Genomic DNA, 19307 nt, shown 5'->3' with positions numbered 1-19307 from the left:
ATTAGGATGTAAGAATTATGGAGGGAGAACAGCTCTACTGAAAATGAGGCTAGCTAAAAGTTAGAATATTGATATAGGTAGGTAGTTACAATAGAGTCAAAGAAAACTGATTTTCTTTTGCATTATACCTGTAGTTATCACTATACCAAATAAGAGAGAGGGGCGTAACCATTTCTCCTCTCTCCTATTTATTTATTTATTTATTTATTTATTTTTATTATTATACTTTACATTCTAGGGTACATGTGCACAATGTGCAGGTTTGTTACATATGTATACATGTGCCATGTTGGTGTGCTGCACCCATTAACTCATCATTTACATTAGGTATATCTCTTAATGCTATCCTTCCCCCCCTCCCCCTCCCCACAATAGACCCCGGTGTGTGATGTTCCCCTTCCTGTGTCCAAGCGATCTCATTGTTCAATTCCCACCTATGAGTGAGAACATGCAGTGTTTGTTTTTCTGTTCTTGCGATAGTTTGCTGAGAATGATGGTTTCCAGCTGCATCCATGTCCCTACGAAGGACACGAACTCATCCTTTTTTATGGCTGCATAGTATTCCATGGTGTATATGTGCCACATTTTCTTAATCCAGTCTGTCACTGATGGACATTTGGGTTGATTCCAAGTCTTTGTTATTGCAATAACATACATGTACATGTGTCTTTATAGTAGCATGATTTATAATCCTTTGGGTATATACCCAGTAATGGGATGGCTGGGTCAAATGGTATCTCCTATTTATTTTTTTCCTTCTTTACCCTCCTATCCTTTCCATTTCTCTCTTGAACCTGATTGTCACTCATCTCAGAATTCAAGTTAATGCTATCAATACTGTAGTACAATTAAAGTACAGTATAAATAGACTTCTTTGAAATGGTTTCTCTTGCCACAATTTCATTGCATTAGGCTCATGAGGAAATATGTATCAAGTTTTATTATGCCAACTTTCAATTCCATTTTCAGATAAATCCTGTGCAAATTTTGGACTGCTCGTACGTTATAACATAAATGCTATGTTTAAAAAATTTGGCTTATTTAAAATTAGATTTGTGATTTGATACAAGGACTAGCTGATACCATTACTAGAAACATCTCAGGCAGGCATCAATTGTATTCCTCTACTGCAGTGGATTCTCAAATTTGAGTGTGCATCAGAATTCTCTGGAGGGCTTGTTAAAAACACAGGCTACTGTCCCATGCCCTCAGAGTTTCTTGTCTAGTCATCATAGTGTGGATCCTGAAAAGTTGCATTTCTCACAGATTCTTAAGTGCAGCTGATCCTGCTGGTCTAAGGACCACACTTTGAGAAACACTATTCTGATATAAAAGGAAGGGATTAGTGAGCAATCACTGGTTAGTGAAAATATGAAGGAGTGAATAGTTCTTTGGTCTAGGAAACAAAGAATGATGTAAGACATTTCAGAGCTTTTGGAGATGGATTTCCTTCTAGTATATATTCCTATAACAATAATATATACAAAGAGAAGAGCAATAAATACTGGGGACTCCTTGGTAGGGGGAACAGTGTCAGGGGATATGAGGTGAAAAACTACCTGTCGGATACTATGTTCACTACCTGGGTGATAGGAATATTCGTACAACAAACCTCAGTGACACAAAATTTACCCATGCAACAAAACCTGCACATGTACTCCCTGAACTGAAAATAAAAGTTGAGAGAAAAATAATATAATAAAATAAAAAATTGTTTGGTACCTTCATCCTTTCCGACTTAACCTCTATCTGTCTATAGACAGGAGTACTTGTTAACTGGAACTTTATCATAAGTTCTATGTATCTTTTGTGCATCTTTTTCTTTTAAATTACAATTTCATTAAATGGAGCCTGACTCATTTTATATGGGGTATATAGGAGGGTTATTTGATATCACAGATGAACATGTGATATTACAGGTGTCCCAGGTTCTCAGTTATGCTGTTTGCCATAACAAGTGTTTTCTCTTTATATTCTGCTCTGCTTAACAGTGTAGCAGTCTTCCCTTCCCCACATGCCCTGGGCCTAAGATCCCCCAAAACATCCTTAGCAACAAATTTAGATGAATATAGAATATATTTTTAATAATTCCTCCTCAAAAGAAATATCACCTGCTATAATTATTTGATTTCAACTAGTATTTTACTATCCACCACAATGTCAAAACTGTCTCTTTAAATTCTTTATTAAATTGTCCTCTACTGTTAAATGTGAACATAATTCCATAGCTTGTACTTCATAGAACATTTATTTATTCCATGGGCTGTTAATACTATTTAATGACTAAATGAGTTTAGGACACATGAGTTAAACATAGTTAATAAATTTCTTTTATGCATAATTCCTGAGAAATTTTATTATACTAAAGGGCATAAAAGAAACTTCAAGAGAAGACTGGAATTCATTAAATTTATTTTAGCATGGAGCCTTTTTGCTCAGAAACATTTTATGGATTAGTGTTTCATAGAACTCAATTTGGAAAATAGAAATTATATTAATTAGAATATATCAACCCATTAATCTATTGGTTTATTCCAGGTGATTTACCTACCCTATTTGATATACCCTTTCCTTCCACACTGCTCAATCATTTCTTTCCTAACAATATAGTAACCAAAGACAGTCATCCCAGTTTTAAGATGGTCATTCAGATTATTCTTGATAGCATATAGTTTTTGTAATTGTTTGCATAGCATATTCTATGAAAATTGACAGAATATAACTAAAAATCTCAGATAATCATAATCTAAACCATTAACATCGTGAGATGTGGGTGCATGCACATATATATTTACACATACACGCACATATGTATTAAAACATAAGATATAACACATTAATACTACCTATATATATTTTGTGTAAACAGGATAGAAGTGATTTTTATTCATATGTAGTATATGATATATAAGTATAATCATACATACACATTGATATAAACATACTATGCATACTACTTTATAAATTGATTATTATAACCTGGGTGACAGAGCAAGACCCTGTATCAAAATAATGATAAATTGATTATACATTGATGTAATGTGAACATATTATCACGTTATTCAATATTCTTTAATAATAGTTTATTCAATCAGGTATGGGAGGCATATTAGGATTAAAAAGGTGATATCCAAAAAGTGCTACCTATGTCCACAGATTCTTCAAAACTACTGTACAATACGTATTGGGTAGAGGATCGGAGGTGAAAAGATATCACATCCACCCATGAAAATATGTTTTTCTGGAATATGTCTTGTAACTGTTTTTTTTCTACTCTGACTTGGTTACCTAAGCATGTGAATCATTTAAATCTTGTTGAATGTCTGCTTCTTTATATATTATGTAAACTACATTAAATTATTAGTTTATATATACATATATATTATTATTATTATTTTTTGAGATGGAGTCTCACTCTGTCGCCCAGGCTGGAGTGCAGTGGCCGGATCTTGGCTCACTGCAAGCTCCACCTCCGGGGTTTACGCCATTCTCCTGCCTCAGCCTCCTGAGTAGCTGGGACTATAGGCGCCCGCCACCTCGCCCGGCTAGTTTTTTGTATTTTTTAGTAGAGACGGGATTTCACCGTGTTAGCCAGGATGGTCTCGATCTCCTGACCTCGTGATCTGCCCGTCTTGGCCTCTCAAAGTGGTGGGATTACAGGCATGAGCCACCGCGCCTGGCCTATTAGTTAATATATTAATCAACATAAAATAAATACATTTTTTCTTTTAACTTTATGCATAACTAATTACTGACGTTATGCCACTATAGGTTTGGGAATGGACTGGTTTTTAATCACAAATGGAAATTTCTTATAAAGAACATTTCCAAAATGAATTCCATGAAAAATACATTAATTATAGCTAGCCACATGTGAGAAATGCTTACTTTTTTATTTCGTAGAAATACATGTTTCATAATAGAGTTGCTAATATAGTTTGGCTGCGTCCCCACTCAAATCTCCTCTTGAATTGTAATGCCCATAATCCCCGTATATCATGGGAAGGACCCAGTGGGAGGTAATTAAATCATGGGGGCAGTTTCCCCACGCTGTTCTCATAACAGTGAGTTCTCAGGAGATCTAATGGTTTTTGAGTGTCTGATATTTCCCCACTGGCGCTTATTCTCTCTCCTGCCACCCTTTGAAGAGGTGCCATCCGCCATGATTTTAAGTTTCCTGAGGCCTCCCAAGCCATGTGAAACTGTGATTCAATTAAACTTCTTTATAAATTACCCAGTCTTAGGTATTTCTTCATGGCAGCATGAGAAGGAAGTAATACAGTAGCTATCATATTCTGTAACATTTTTAAGTCAATTAAAATTTGGTTCATAGTAATGGTAATATTACAGCTATTGCTTAAAGATTTGGATTAAAATTCTAGACACAAAACTCAATATACTCATTGAATCAAAACAATGGCAATATTTTAAAACTATTGATGGAATTTGAACAAATCAGGTTATAAAGCAATTAAAATTTGTATCTTGGCTTGGACTTTAATTAGATGTAGAAACATAATGCAGAGTATTGTAATATACAGAAGAAGTCATGCTTTTATTTACTGCTTCTTTCTGTTCTAAGAACAAAAACTTAAATGAAACTAACTACTGTTTGGTAGTAGTAATCATTTTTTTTAACCAAAGTAAATGACTGTCTCCAGTGTATTCTCTTGCTATTTTCTCCAATTATCTATCTCTGATAAAAGTAGGCAATGTTTACGTTAAAACCAATGAAGAAACTGTATTCAAGATGTCCATGGGAGTTGCGAGAAAAGTAACAGAAACTTTCAGTTATAATTAAACCAGATTATTTTGAGAAAATCATAATTACTGATTACTAAACATTTCCTAAATGACACTAAGTTTGTTCAATGAGTATTTCCTTAGTCTTGGCAATTTACTATAATTGTAGTAGTTTTTCTCTATCAAGGCTCTGATTTTTATGAAAAGATGAACAAAGATTGGTTTTCTTTTATTTTCACTTAAACCTGGGGGCGCGCAGCAAGTTGTCATTTATATCACATGATCATACTGTTACATGCTTGTATCTAGGAATGAGAGTTGGTCTGCTGAATAAACTGATTAGTCCCCAGTGATACCAACTAACTAGGGAATTTCAAAGTCTCCCTCCTTATTCCCAACACCTCCTCACAAAGATGTGCTGTTTCCACCACATCACTTGAAAAAAACATGTATTTTCCCATTTTATGTTCTGAAATATATTTTCATATTCTTGCTTTCCCATGCTTTCTTTCTCTGTATTATTCCTTTTACATACTTATTATCCTCTTACACTCATATTAATATACCGCCGCAGTATACTTTTGATTCGTAGTGAAATTTTATTTAATAAGATTTCAGCGGTCACATGTAGAGGAGTAGAATGGCATGACATCAAAGCAAAGATTACACTAAGGCTTCAGTACTATTGGTTTCAGTACTACTGGTTTTAAGCAGCAGTTAATAAGTCACCTATTGAACATTCACAACACACCTCCTACCAAACTTTGTGAAACAGATTTCCAACATGATGTTATCGAAGTACCTCCAAACTAAAAATTTGGGGATCTAGCAGGTCTGTGTTCTAATTTAATGCTGCTGTTAACAAACCGATTGATTTTAGCCAACATCAGAACTATAACATTCTTCTTTTAAAAATGTCTTAAATTTATTGAGGTGTAATTGACATACAAAACTGGACTCATTTAATGTCTACATCTTGATGAATTTGGACATATGCATACACCTATGATAACATCACCACAATCAAGGTACTAAACATGCACATCACCTCCAAAAGTATCCTTGTGTTTCTAAGGTATATTTTTGTTTTTTTTTAGTAAAAGCATGTAACATGAGATCTCTCCTTTTAATATTTTGAACTGCATAAAACCATACTGTTAACTACAGGTAATACATTTGTACATCAGATCTCTGGAACTTATCTTGCATAACAGAAACTTTACATCAATTGAAAAACAATTCCCCATTTCCCCTTCCCTTAGCCCCTGGCAACCATCATTCTATTCTCTGCTTTTGTGAATACAACTATTTTAGAGCACTCATATAAGTGGAATCTCTTTCTGAGACTGGCTTATTTCATTAAACATAATATCCTCAAGTTGTTGTTACAAGTGGCAGAATTTCCTTCTTTTTAAAGGCTGAATAGTGATCCATTCTCTCTCTCTCTCTCTCTCTCTATATATATATGTACATATGTGCATATACATATGTGTGTGTATAAATATGTGTGTGTGTATGTATATGTATATATGGACTGCTTCCATATCTTGTCTATTGTGAATAATGCTGCAATGCATTATTCATTATGCAATGAACATGAGTGTACAAACATCTCTTCAAGATCCTGACCTCAATTTTTTTGGATATCTACCCAGAAGTGGGATTGCTGAAGTATATGGTAATATCATTTTTAATATTTTGAGGAACCTCTATACTATTTTTCCCAGTGGCTATACTATATAGCATTCTCATCAACAGTGTATAAGGGTTTAAATTTCTAATTTCTCCACACCTTTTCCACCACTTATTTGTTCTTGTGTGTGATAATAGCCATCCTAACAAAAATAAGGTGATATCTCACAGTGGTTTTGATTTGCATTTTCCTGATCATTTGTGATGTTGAGCATCTTTTTATACAGCTATTGGCCATTTGTATGTTGTCTTTGGAGAAATGTCTATTCAAATCTTTTCCCATTTTTTAAATCCAGTTGCTTGTTTTTCTCCAAATGAGTTTGTGACTAAAAAGGAAGCATAATGTTTGGGAACCTGAATGTGATGGACATGGGCAAAGATGATAGAAATAGAAAGAAAACCTTTTTGATTTTAATAGCTTTAGGGGTATAACTGGTTTTTGGTTACACAGATGAATTATATCGTGATGAAGACTGAGATTTTAGAGCACTTGTCACCCAAGTAATGTATACTGTACCAAATATGTAGGTTTTTATCCCTCACCCTCTTCCCACCATTTCCCTTCTCAGTATCCAGTGCCCATTATACCACTCTGTGTGCCTTTGCATATTCATAGCATAGCTCCCACTTGTAAGTGAGAACATATGGTATTTGGTTTTTCATTTCTGAGTTACTTCCCTTAGAACAATGGCCTCCAGTTCCATCAAACTTGCTACAAGAGACATTATTACATTCTTTTTATGGGTGAGTAGTATTTCATGGAGTGTATATACCACACTTACCTTATCCATTCATCAGTTGATGGGCGCTTAATTTGGTTTCATATCTTTCACTTGTGAATTGCACAGTGATAAATGTATCTTCAGGTGTCATATTTGCAAGTGTCTTTTTGATATAATGACTTATTTTCTTTTGCATAGACACTCAGTAATGGTATTTATTGATAGAGTGGTAGATACAGTTCTTTAAGAAATCTCTATGCTGTTTTCCATAGAGGTTGTCCTAATTTACATTCCCACCAGCAGTGTAAAAGTGTTCCCTCTTTACCACATCCATGTTAACATCTGTTGCTTTTTGAATTTTTAATAATGGCCATTCTGGCTGGGGTAAGGTTGTATCTCAGTGTGGTTGTAATTTACATTTTCTTGGTGATTAGTGATGTTGAGCACTTTTTCATATGTTTGATGGCCCTTTGTATATCTTTTAAGAAATATCAATTCATGTCTTTGCCCACTGTTTGATGGGATTGTTTTTCTTTACCTTTTGCTTGCTGATTTGTTTGAGTTCCTTGTAGATTCTAGATATTAGTCCTTTGTTGGGTGCATAGTTTGCAAATATTTTCTCTTATTCTGTGGGTTGTCTGTTTACTCTGATAATTCTTTTTCTGTGCAGAAGCTAGAAAAAAATGAATATTCATGCAAGGCTTTATGATAAAAAATGAGAAATGTCAGTATGGCAAAGCATAAGGTACAGCATCATGCAACTAACAGTGAAATAGGATACAGATCAAGCTCTGATTTTTTTAAGTAGTTTCTTTAAGATGAGTGTTGTATTCCTGAGCTAACTTAAAAGGCTGGTCTTCTTGAGATAGTTTCAAAGGTAGTTTTTGGAAGCAAGGCAGGACCCAGATTGCTGATTTTCAAAGGTAGTATCTGTGCCATAGAAAAAAAAAAACAGACATTTCATTTGTCTTTAATTATGTCACTTTAAAAATTCTTATCTTTTTGACTAATAAGGTTTGTAAAATATAAATATGCTGGTGCACATGTTATATACAATATATAACTAAGCTATATATATAAGCCATATAAATGTATATTAATATGTATAAGATACATAAGGTTATATATATACACACACACAGATATGTGTGTGTGTGTGTGTATGTATATATATATGTATGTCCCCAATTTTAGGGGTATAGTCTTTTACTGTAAACAGTGCTTATTCAAAAAATGAAACCCACTTTTTACATGGTATTCAACATTCTTTTAGAAAGGTCAGTAATAGATAAAAAACTTCTGGCAACCGTATAGAGTGTAGTCAGAAAATTATGAATGGGTTTCATCTATCATTATTTTGAAGTAATTCTGAGGAAAATAATGCTAACGATGACTTAGAAAAATCTTCTGTTTCGAGCAAAAGAAACTAAATATGGTAGATGCTGTGATGCACTGCCCAGATTTCTCTTCATAGAAGGACATTTTACCCAAACTGATAGAAGTACTGTTGGTAGACAGACTTTGGTTGTTAGCCCTTTTGAGGACTGGCTCAGTTGAAGAGAAATGCCCTGGGTCATGTGACTTTCTTGGGTTGACCTCATACAGGAACTTGTCTATGAGAGCATATAAAGGTCCTTTTACTTCAGTTAAATTTAAGTCTATTCTGTAGGGCAATTCTAGCTCCAGAGCTTCTCACAGTGTTGTCAGAAGCTGCTGTTGGGCTAAAGGTTCAGTTGACTTTTCTGTGTCCACTCCTGCTTCTTTCCTCTTCTCTCTAGAAGTGTTGAGCCCCAGGGAACTCCTTAATAAACATTCTAAACTTTATGTCATAGTTGGATTCCCAGTGAACACAACCTGTAACACTTAAAAACCAAAGTAAAATGTATCAGTTATGTGTTCTGAAATAAACTAACTTTAGGCCTGCAAAAAATTACTAGTGAAGTAAGAAGACGTCACTAAAAATTTAATATTCTGTACTAGACCTATCCCTTATATACTTGGCTGTCAGATCCATCATTATTATGACATAGATGAAAGGGTAAACTTGGATGATAGAATATTGTGATGAACATGTTTATTGCCATTTATATTTCCTCATTGACCTAGAATCAACACTTGCCTCCTAAAAGCATTTTCTTACTGAATGCTCCCTAGATTGGAAAGTTCTTATCATCAAGGAGCCCTGTATATAGGATCCACATCACTCTCCATAGGGGCTTGTTAAACTGCCTCCTTTTCAATTCTTTCCCTTCCTACCTCACAAAGCATTTATTTGTTCCATTATGCACCATTATCTTTAAATTTTTTTTTTTTTTTTTTAGACGGAGTCTCGCTCTGTCGCCGGGGCTGGAGTGCAGTGGCCGGATCTCAGCTCACTGCAAGCTCCGCCTCCCGGGTTTACGCCATTCTCCTGCCTCAGCCTCCTGTGTAGCTGGGACTACAGGCGCCCGCCACCTCGCCCGGCTAGTTTTTTGTATTTTTTTAGTAGAGACGGGGTTTCACCGTGTTCGCCAGGATGGTCTCGATCTCCTGACCTCGTGATCCGCCCGTCTCGGCCTCCCAAAGTGCTGGGATTACAGGCTTGAGCCACCGCGCCCGGCCTATCTTTAAATTTTTTAAATAGTAGAAGATCTGCATTTTAATTAGGTATCATCTACTTTTAAAGTCAGTTGAAAAATTTTCTAAAATGAAACATCTGTAATATCCAAAGGTGTCTGGCCTAGGGCAGAAAAAGTGAGAGTGCACATCTGTATTATTGCCATCATCAGAAAATGAAGTCCTATTAAAAACATGTTCATAATGTGTTCTACTCTCTAGGAAGCAAAAGTTTATATCCTGGAAAACTACTAGCATTTCTTATAGGCAATAAAAGTTTCATGACAGCCCAGACCTGAGTTATTAAACATATGCTCAGGCATCTTAAAAATGTTATTACTGATTAATCTATAGTTATAAATAACTTTCATTGGCCCTGCATGCCTAAATAAATATGATAATTTACGGTTTGTGTTGCTTCATACAAATATGGCCCTCTGTCCTTTGTCAAAAAATGAAGTTATTATTGTATATCACACAGTTCTGCAATAATGAATGCTAAAGAGGTAGGATGAAGTTAGTACCCAGAAATAGAGTTATCACTATTTAAAATTTCATCATTTTTAGATATAACATTAAAAGGGTAAAATGATCCAGCTTTCCATCAAACGTGATTTTTTATTATTTATACATAAATTGTCAAATTTAAAATGAAACAAACCCTCACCACAAAAAAAGGTGAAGCATTTGATATGAGGAGCAATAAACAAGCACAACTAGAGCAGGAATACAAATCAAGAAATTATTAAATATTACAGTTTTATTATGTTAAAAATACTTATTATATAAATTGTATTTTATTGCAAGGCCAGAAAATACTGAAAAGCAGTTTGCAAAATACAAAAGGTGGCAGGTACAAGAAGGTTTCTTGAAGATTTCTATAATGATGAATTAGAAAACATGTAAATATATAGGAATAAGTAATAGTGTTGTCTATGCAATAGAATGTAATACAATCATAAAAACAATTGACATATTCTATAAATTTATTGACAAAATTGCTGATGAATCAACATGCATAACATATCATGTGTGTGCATAAATAGTACAACATCAAGTGTACACATGGGAGGGATATCCTGGAAGTAATGGTGAGCAATCTATAGGCAGTGAGGTTATAAGTGCTGCAATATTATTTTATCCTATTATCTGCACAGGGTTTCAATTTTCAAAGAAATATGGATTATGCATTAAGAAATTAAAAATAATATTGAAAATGTAAACTAATATAAACAAATATTTAGTTTCAAATGGTAACGACCTTTCTTCTGAATACTTCTTCTTTATAATGGACGTAAGGCCGAGTTATGATTGAAAGTTCATCTTCAGGGCTGGCCTTAAACCCTCTAATGTGGTGAATAACCTAAACACATGTTCTTCAATAACTCAAAAGTAATTTTCAGTGGTGTTTCCATGTGGGAATTGCTTCCTAACATTTCTTCAGAAATATACATTTTTTTTCTGAGTCTGGAATAATGAGAAAAATCAATCAGGAGCTTTAGAACACAGGAATAATGTACTATTATCCCCGTGAGAGAATTGAAGCTTAGAAATGAATAGAAAAACATTAAAAGTTTGAAATTTCAGGATCCACCAAAGTCAAGTGGAAATTAAGCAAAATCAGGAAGTACAGACTCCAAGTCAGTCAAAAATCAAGGTTGACATTACTGGGAACCAGGTTCAGAATATATATAGAAGAATGGTGACAATGTGATCATTCAATCTTACTTTCAGTTATTGTCATGTTTTAAAAGTGTGTTTTTGAATATCTGCTGCTGACGATGCATCATTCTAGCCAATAAAATAAGCATTAATAATTTATATGCATAGTATACTTGATTGAAATCCTGTAAGTGATGTTCCAAGAAATAATAAGATTGGGTACTAATATATTCTCAAATTGGCAATTTCAATCCATGATTCTGTGTACTGATTTTGACACTAATATTGCCAGGAAGTTTGAATATTAGCTACTCAAATCCTACCCAATACTACTCACTAACATTGTCAATGTTTTAAGATTTCCTATCAGCTATGTTTCCTTGTAAACTTAATTTTTTAAAATTTATTAATCATAGTTTGTATATATCCCTACTAATAAGTAAAAATAATGTAGAATATTGGAAGCATGTTAGGAGTAACTTATTTTTAGTAATAATAATGTAGAGCATTGGGAATATGTTAGGAGTAACTTAGGATTTTAGAAATTTATGAACATTCCTGAGAATTCTGGTTTCCAATTCTCAGATATCAAACACTAATTTCTGTTGGGATTTTGGAAACTTTCAGCCAGCAACAACTCACGAAAATGGTGTGATGGACAGAGACAGCACGGTGGTATTTGCCAGATCATGTGACATCCTTTCACACATACACTACATAGCCTATGACACCTGTTTTTAGTTTAATACTGTTTTAGTCTTTGGTATATAAAATTGTGACATTAAACATAAAGTCATTAGCTTAAAAAGACTGAAATAGATACTTTTTTCTGATATTTACTTGTCTCTTATTCTTAAACTTTGGGAGTTATAGATCTTTGTGAGTCTAATGAATTATTGTACAGATGAGACCGTCATCAGGTCTTTTCATTTAAAAATCGTCTATACACTTCTTACTCTAAAACTTGTGGTTGGGTTTTATTAAAATAACATGAGGGGTTAAAATTAGTACTACAGGTTGCCATTAAGTACTGAGGGAGAAGAGATAATGAGTTGTAATTTTTAGATGAGAGAAAATCTTCCATAATTATTTAAAATGCGTCAATAAACCTGGCAAAAGGCTAGTCTGCACTGTGTGACTCAGCAGGAAAATGCAGATATTTCTAACTTGAGGTATAAGCTTAGCTTTAAAAATACTTGGAAAATAAACTTTGAATGTCTACCATCTTATACCTTCTAAGATATAGAAATGTGTGTATTAGAAATAGATTTTTTTGTAAATGTATAAAAAAATCAAAAGAGCACATGTGTAGCAAAAAATGTCACCTCCTAGTTCCCTTGTATGTCAGTATGTAGTCCATGTTGTCCAGAGAGAGGTAATGTACTTGTCTCAGGCTACCATTTAGGATTTATTAAGAGAACAGAGATGTCTCATCTCCTGCCACCTAAGATACCTTGTGTTCTTTCACTTTCTTACCCCTATCTTGGTAACTTAGGTTTTAATGTTGTGATTTGGGGGATTTATACAATGCCATGAATAACACAGGCCCAATTTCCATCATTAATTGAATATTATCTTTCTATGAGGAAAACAAACTGAATTTTAACCCTGTTCATCTCTAATTTTATTCTGCCTTTTGCTGCTAGCTTATCTCCAGTCAAGTTCTCACTGTAATTACAGTTAGCACAATTCTACCAGGTCTGGTAGTTAACAAGACGTGGAGAATTTTCAGGTACATTACGTAGATGGCTACTAACTTTGTTTTAACATTAATGCCCCTCTCTTTAGGAAATAGCGTTAAATATACATTTTAAATTATGACTATGACATAATAAAGCATTATTTTTTAGCTATCAAATAATTATCTTTTAAAACAAAAATAAATGAAAATTATTGAACTCAAGATAGTTTTTGAAGTAGCTACCTATTTTTCTGTTCTAATCACCAGTACTGAAAACTGTAAAAATCTGTAATTAACCTAGAGATTAAACAACTGAAAAGTATTTTTGAAGCACCATGAAGGTCCAGTTTAACACTTTTAGGATAAAAACAAACTAGTCCTTATGTTAGACCAAGTGTATACTTCTTGTTTCTGTGATAATGTAAATGTTTGGGAATCACAGTACTTGTCTTCTCTGAATTTGAGCTGTGCTGTGGACTAGTTTCACTTGCTGTGTTAAACTTGGATTTATCCTTTGAGGCAGCACAGCAGTTTTTGCAGGTACAGAAATGGTCTTTATATTTAAATGTGCTGCCTAGAACACACTTCCATCTGTTTTATGTAGTTTACACAAAGCATTAGTTCATTTCCAGGGGTTCAAAAATTCTAATTCTAAAGGTTAAATTCACACACAGAGAAACCCAGTGGGATTAGAATTCCTATTTTAGAAAATGCTTGTCCTTTTGCACTGTGAACATGACTTGCTATCTCTGCATTATCTGGCTGCAGAGCCATTACACTGGTGCTTCTTTTCTCTATAAACTTGCTCCCCATCTTTATCCTGATGTGATAGCACAAAAAGATGAGCAAGTTCCAGGACTAAGAATGAAGACATCTGGAGATCATGATAAGAAAACTACCTAAACCTAGGAGTTCTGTGTATCTGTTTATTTCAGGTCCCTTTCTACTTTCTAGACTTGTTGAAATTTTCACTATTAAAAATTACGTGTTATTTGGGAAACTGTCTATGAGTCTGCTTTGTAGCTACAGATAGGGTAATTATACTTCCCACATTTTCTGGGATAAATTAAAATTTAAATCTTCATTTCTATTTTCAGACCATGCATCTAGGTGTGGGATTAGGAAAGTAGGTTTCTTGTAACTGAATGCTACCATTTCAACTTTATTTTGATAAAGTCAGATCTTCGCTTACCTGGTGGCTTGGCATTTGTACTTTTGTGCAGCTAAACATTATTGTAAAGAATTGGTCCATTATATGTTTTGTGTTTTTGTTACTTCAAACAGAAAACCTTAGAATTAAAGCTTTCTATAGCTGCTTTATGTCCTATTTATGAGGAAATTTACAGAAATACTTTGGTTAGAGAACAGTGGCTTAGGAAGAATTCAATAAATTCAGTTTATTGCAGACAATTGTTTTTGTGCCACCTCTCCATCAGTCTAAGTAAATTTTGGTCTTCAGATTAAAGCTCTGTGAGCAAATTGCCACTCATTACTTCTCACATTGAAGATGAAATGACATCAGTGGTATCCATGGCCACATTTCCGTATGTTGGAAAAATGTCAAATAGTTTTGAATCTCTTGAAGAGAAAGGCAGATAAGATTTTCTCAAGCTGATAAGAGCAAAATTATGTATACAAAATCATAGTAATTGAGAAATGGGAATTTGATAATTATGAGGAGAAAATGTGTACATATCTAGACATCAAACATTGTCAAGTATTTCTTTGGGTATATACCCAGTAGTGGAATTGCTGGGTCAAAAGGCACTTCTGTCTTTAGGTCTTTGGGGAATCGCCGCACTTTCTTTCAATCATTCTTTTATAAAGACACATGCATGTGTATGTTTATTGAAGCACTATTCACAATAGCAAAGACATAGAATCAACCTAAATGTCAATCAATGATAGATTGAATAAAGAAAATGTGGCACATATACACCATGGAATACTACGCAGCCATGAAAAAGAATGAGATTATGTCATTTTCATGGACATGGATGGAGCTGGAGGCCATTATCCTTAGCAAACTAACACAGGAACAGAAAACTAGCATGTTCTCACTTTTAAGTGGGCGCTAAATGATGAGAACACATGAACACATAGAGGAGAACACACACACTGTGGCCTTTTGGAGGGTGGAGGGTGGAGGGTGGGAGGAGGGAGAGGATCAGGAAAAACAACTAATGGGTACTAGTCTTAATACTTGGGTGATGATATAATCTGTACAACAAACCCCCATGACACAAGTTTATCTGTGTAACCAACCTATACTTGTACCCCTGAACTTCAGATAAAAGTTAAAAAAGAGGCTGGGCACGGTGGCTCACGCCTGTAATCCCTGCACTTTGGGAGGCCAAGGCAGGTGGATCACTTGAGCCCAGGAGTTCAAGACCAGCCTGGCCAACATGGTGAAACCCCATCTCTACTAAAAATACAAAAATTAGCTGGGCATGGTGGCATGCACCTGTAATCCCAGCTACTCGGGATGCTGAGACAAGAGGATCACTTGGACCTGGGAGGCAGAGGTTGCAGTGAGCTGAGATCATGCCACTGTACTCCAACCTGGGCAACAGAACGAGACTCTGTCTCAATTAAAAAAAAAAAAAAAAAAAAGGTTAAAAAGAGCCCCCCCAACCCCCACCACAAAAATATTGCTAAGTAAAAATGCAAAAAAAGTTAAAATAGGCCGGATTTTCCCACTGAACAAAATAGTTGAAACGATTTATATGTTTTGGTATCAGTTTTGTCACAGAGTAAGAAGTAGGGGAAAAGGACTGAGGTTAAAAATACCTGCTATGGTTACGGGCCATTAAGAGTTGTTTTGTTTCAAGGGGGATTAACTACAACATTCTGAGTTATGTCGTGTTCTTTGGAATCATAAAATTGGAAGCATTGTATGCAATCTTTAAGCAATATCTTGGGAAGATCACTTTTTAAATAGTTGATGCTTATTCTTTTATTTTGTAAGAAAGTATAGAAGCTGAAGTGTCCATAGCTTCAAAGGGAGAAGAAAGGCATTGGATTTATGATTCTCTCTCTATAGTTGTAACTTTTATTCCCAGTGTCCTGATGTCACAATTTTGTGACTTTGTGTGGCTCCCTTTCCATTTATTCTGCTTGACCCTCTGGGCACTTTTCAATCTACAAACTCATGGCAATTTTCTTTTGTTATTTCCTAGTAAATTGCCTGCCCAACATATTTTCCTTTCATTCTGTAAGTTCCGTTATTTGCATATTTTATACCTGTATATATAGTCTAAGTTTCTTATCTTTTTCTATTGTTTCACATTTTTCTTTTTATGTTTTATCCTAACTTCCTCATATTTACCTTTGAACATTTCTATTGATTTTATTTTTCTTATTTTTGCTATAATATATTGAATATACAAGGAGTTACTTTAGCTTTATCAGCATTTCATTTTATAGTCTGTTCTTTTCTGGTATGCCATATCTTGTATACCTGCATGCATTAGAAATAAGTTTAAAGCATTCTTCAATTTTCATGTTGTATTTTCCTTCTTTTCTTTTCTTCTTCTTCTTTTTTTTTTTTTTTTTTTTTTTTGAGACAGTGTCATGGTGTCATGTTCTGTTGCCCAGGCTGACTGCAGTGGCATGATCATGGCTCACTGCAACCTCTACCTCCCAGGCCCAAATGATCCTCCTACCTCAGCCTCCTGAGTATGTAGGACTACAGTCACACACCATGACACTTGGCTAATTTAATTTAGTTTCTCTAGAGACAGGGTCTTACTATGTTGCCCTGGCTGGTCTTGAAATCCTGGACTCAAGTTATCCTTCCACCTAGGCCTCCCAAATTGCTGGAATTATAAGTGTGAGCCACCACACCTGGCTGACATTGACTTTTTTTTTTTTTCCAAGTATTTTTACTGTTTGTTTGATCATTCTTTCAAGGTGAGGGTTTCCTCAGACACCTGGTTTTCTCTGGCTGCCAATTTAAGTTAAAGACCTAGGAAACAACATGCTGATTAAAATCTCTATATATGTGATGTATGTGGGTAAGTCTTGTTAATAGGTCTAGTTTACTGTAAAGTGATTAGGTGTAGTCCTAGATGTTTTCCCAGAAGGTTCCCAGATGTCTATAGGTTTAGGTTTTTTCTGTTGGGACATCTGTTTGCCCAGAGGGAAACCATCTGGCTGCCTGCTCAAGGGTAGGGGACAGGAATCAAGCAAGAACAGAGACTGATTGTTTCACCAGTTTCATTGGCATGTTTCTCCTGTTTTCAGTCCAGTACCTCTACCATTCCCTCAACTGTACTCAGTTTCCTGAAAGCAAATCCTCTCTGGTTCAACAGAGAAAATCTCAACTTTTTGTTCTACAATATCATCACATTTGAGGAGCTTCTAAATGATCATTCTATTCATTACTTCAATTATTTTTATTCACAGGAGGGCATTGGTATAGAGAAACCCAAACTATGGGTAACCTGAATACAATTTACATTTAACTTTGATATGGTTATGCAACATTTTCCATATGTTGATTTGGGTTTGTGTGGTATGAAAATTCACCAACAGGATTAAACATTGTACTATCCCTCCAATCTGTACTTATTTGTTCAGTTGTCATGCAGTATACTCAAGTTTTGCAGCCTTGGAAGTTAACCTGCATTTACTATCTAAATTCAAAGGATGTTCTCCCATACATTCTCGAGTCATATGATTGCAGGAAGTCTGCTTCCTATCTTGTATTAAGTTTATACACCCTTAATACTTTTGAGAAATGCCCAAGGTTCCAACAAGTCTGTCTTACTAGTTGCTTGTCACATATTTTTTCAGTTGGCTACTCTGGGCTTCTCTGTTGGCCATGTTTTTTTTTTTTTTCCCTTCTTGTCAAGGTTTTACTAGACTGCACTATTTTCTTCCCAAAATGCTTTTTTTCCCAAGCATGGACACAGACTCTCTTTTCATTCTTCACATTTCATTCTTCACATTCTTCACATTCTTCACATCTCTTTTCATTCTTCACAGATAACACCAGGCTGTAATGTTTGATGAAGATCTAAGAATAACTGAAAGTAATTGCAACCAAGGATGAGAACATGTAGAGTGAGATATAAGATAGTTCTACTCCTGAAGTCAGTTGTCCATACCCCACCACCTAAAGCTCACCTCTTAGTTTGCAGTCCACTACCCTGTTGCTGATGCCTACTCTCCCCTTTCCTATTGGGAATTCCTCTTGGCTTTCCAAAAATATGGAGACAAAATAATAGCTTTCTCTGGTTCCAACAAATGGAAACCAGAAAATCCACTTTATAGTTTTTTACCAATATACTTAATTCCTCAGTTAGAAGTAGTCCATATTAGGTTGGGCCATCTCTCCAAAGAAAGATTTCAGGATCTGTCTTCCAGCATTAAATTGTGTGTCACAGATAACCGAAAGCTCTTTAAATAATAGTCTCTCCTTGATGCATAACAAATACACACACTATGTGAAAACCTTCCTTCCGTTCTTTAGTTTTCATGTTGTCTTCATAATACTTTTCAGATACTTTTCATAGCACTTTCTCACTTTTATGTAATCTTCACTTATTATATGATTTAGATATTATTGCTCCCCCCATTTTTACAGGGAAATAATTGATATATAGAGCAAATGAATTGTTTATTCTAAAGTCTCACAGCTATTAACTCATAGAGCTAAGATTCAAACTCAGGTAGTCCAAGCCTGTGCTCTTAAGTACTTAAGTACATTTTCCTCCCACTATCCTGGTGGATCCTACTTGATAGGTGGGATTGTTTCAGTAAAGTGTTTTATGGGCAAGAAATCTAAATCCAAATATGTAAAGACTATACCATTAAAATCTATAAACCAACTTTTTAAAGATTGCCAGAGCTCATGAAAGATAGAAAGGAGCTTCCTCAGGACAAAAAAATAAAGGTCACAGTGGTTTGAACTACTGTACTGCTTCTCCTGATGTTTCTCCCCTTCCCAGCTTTCATGTCACGATATAGGGGTGGATAAGATATTGTGGTGGGAAGAAGTAGAAATTGACATGGAATTTTGAAGTGCGGCAGAGAAGAAGGTATTTTGTTGTTGTTTGTTTGCTCAATTGTTGTGACCTAGGCAAGTCTTAGGGAGGTATCTCTATTGTGTTGCAGCTCTTACTTGTGGTTGATTTGATAAGAGACCTACTATATCTCCGAAGTTCTTGCTAGTTAATCCTTTTTTTGGTATGGAATTTTTCTAGGGA

Source organism: Macaca thibetana, chromosome X (genome assembly GCF_024542745.1).
Source record: "Macaca thibetana thibetana isolate TM-01 chromosome X, ASM2454274v1, whole genome shotgun sequence".
NCBI lineage: Eukaryota > Metazoa > Chordata > Mammalia > Primates > Cercopithecidae > Macaca > Macaca thibetana.
This window is presented reverse-complemented; position numbering follows the sequence as displayed.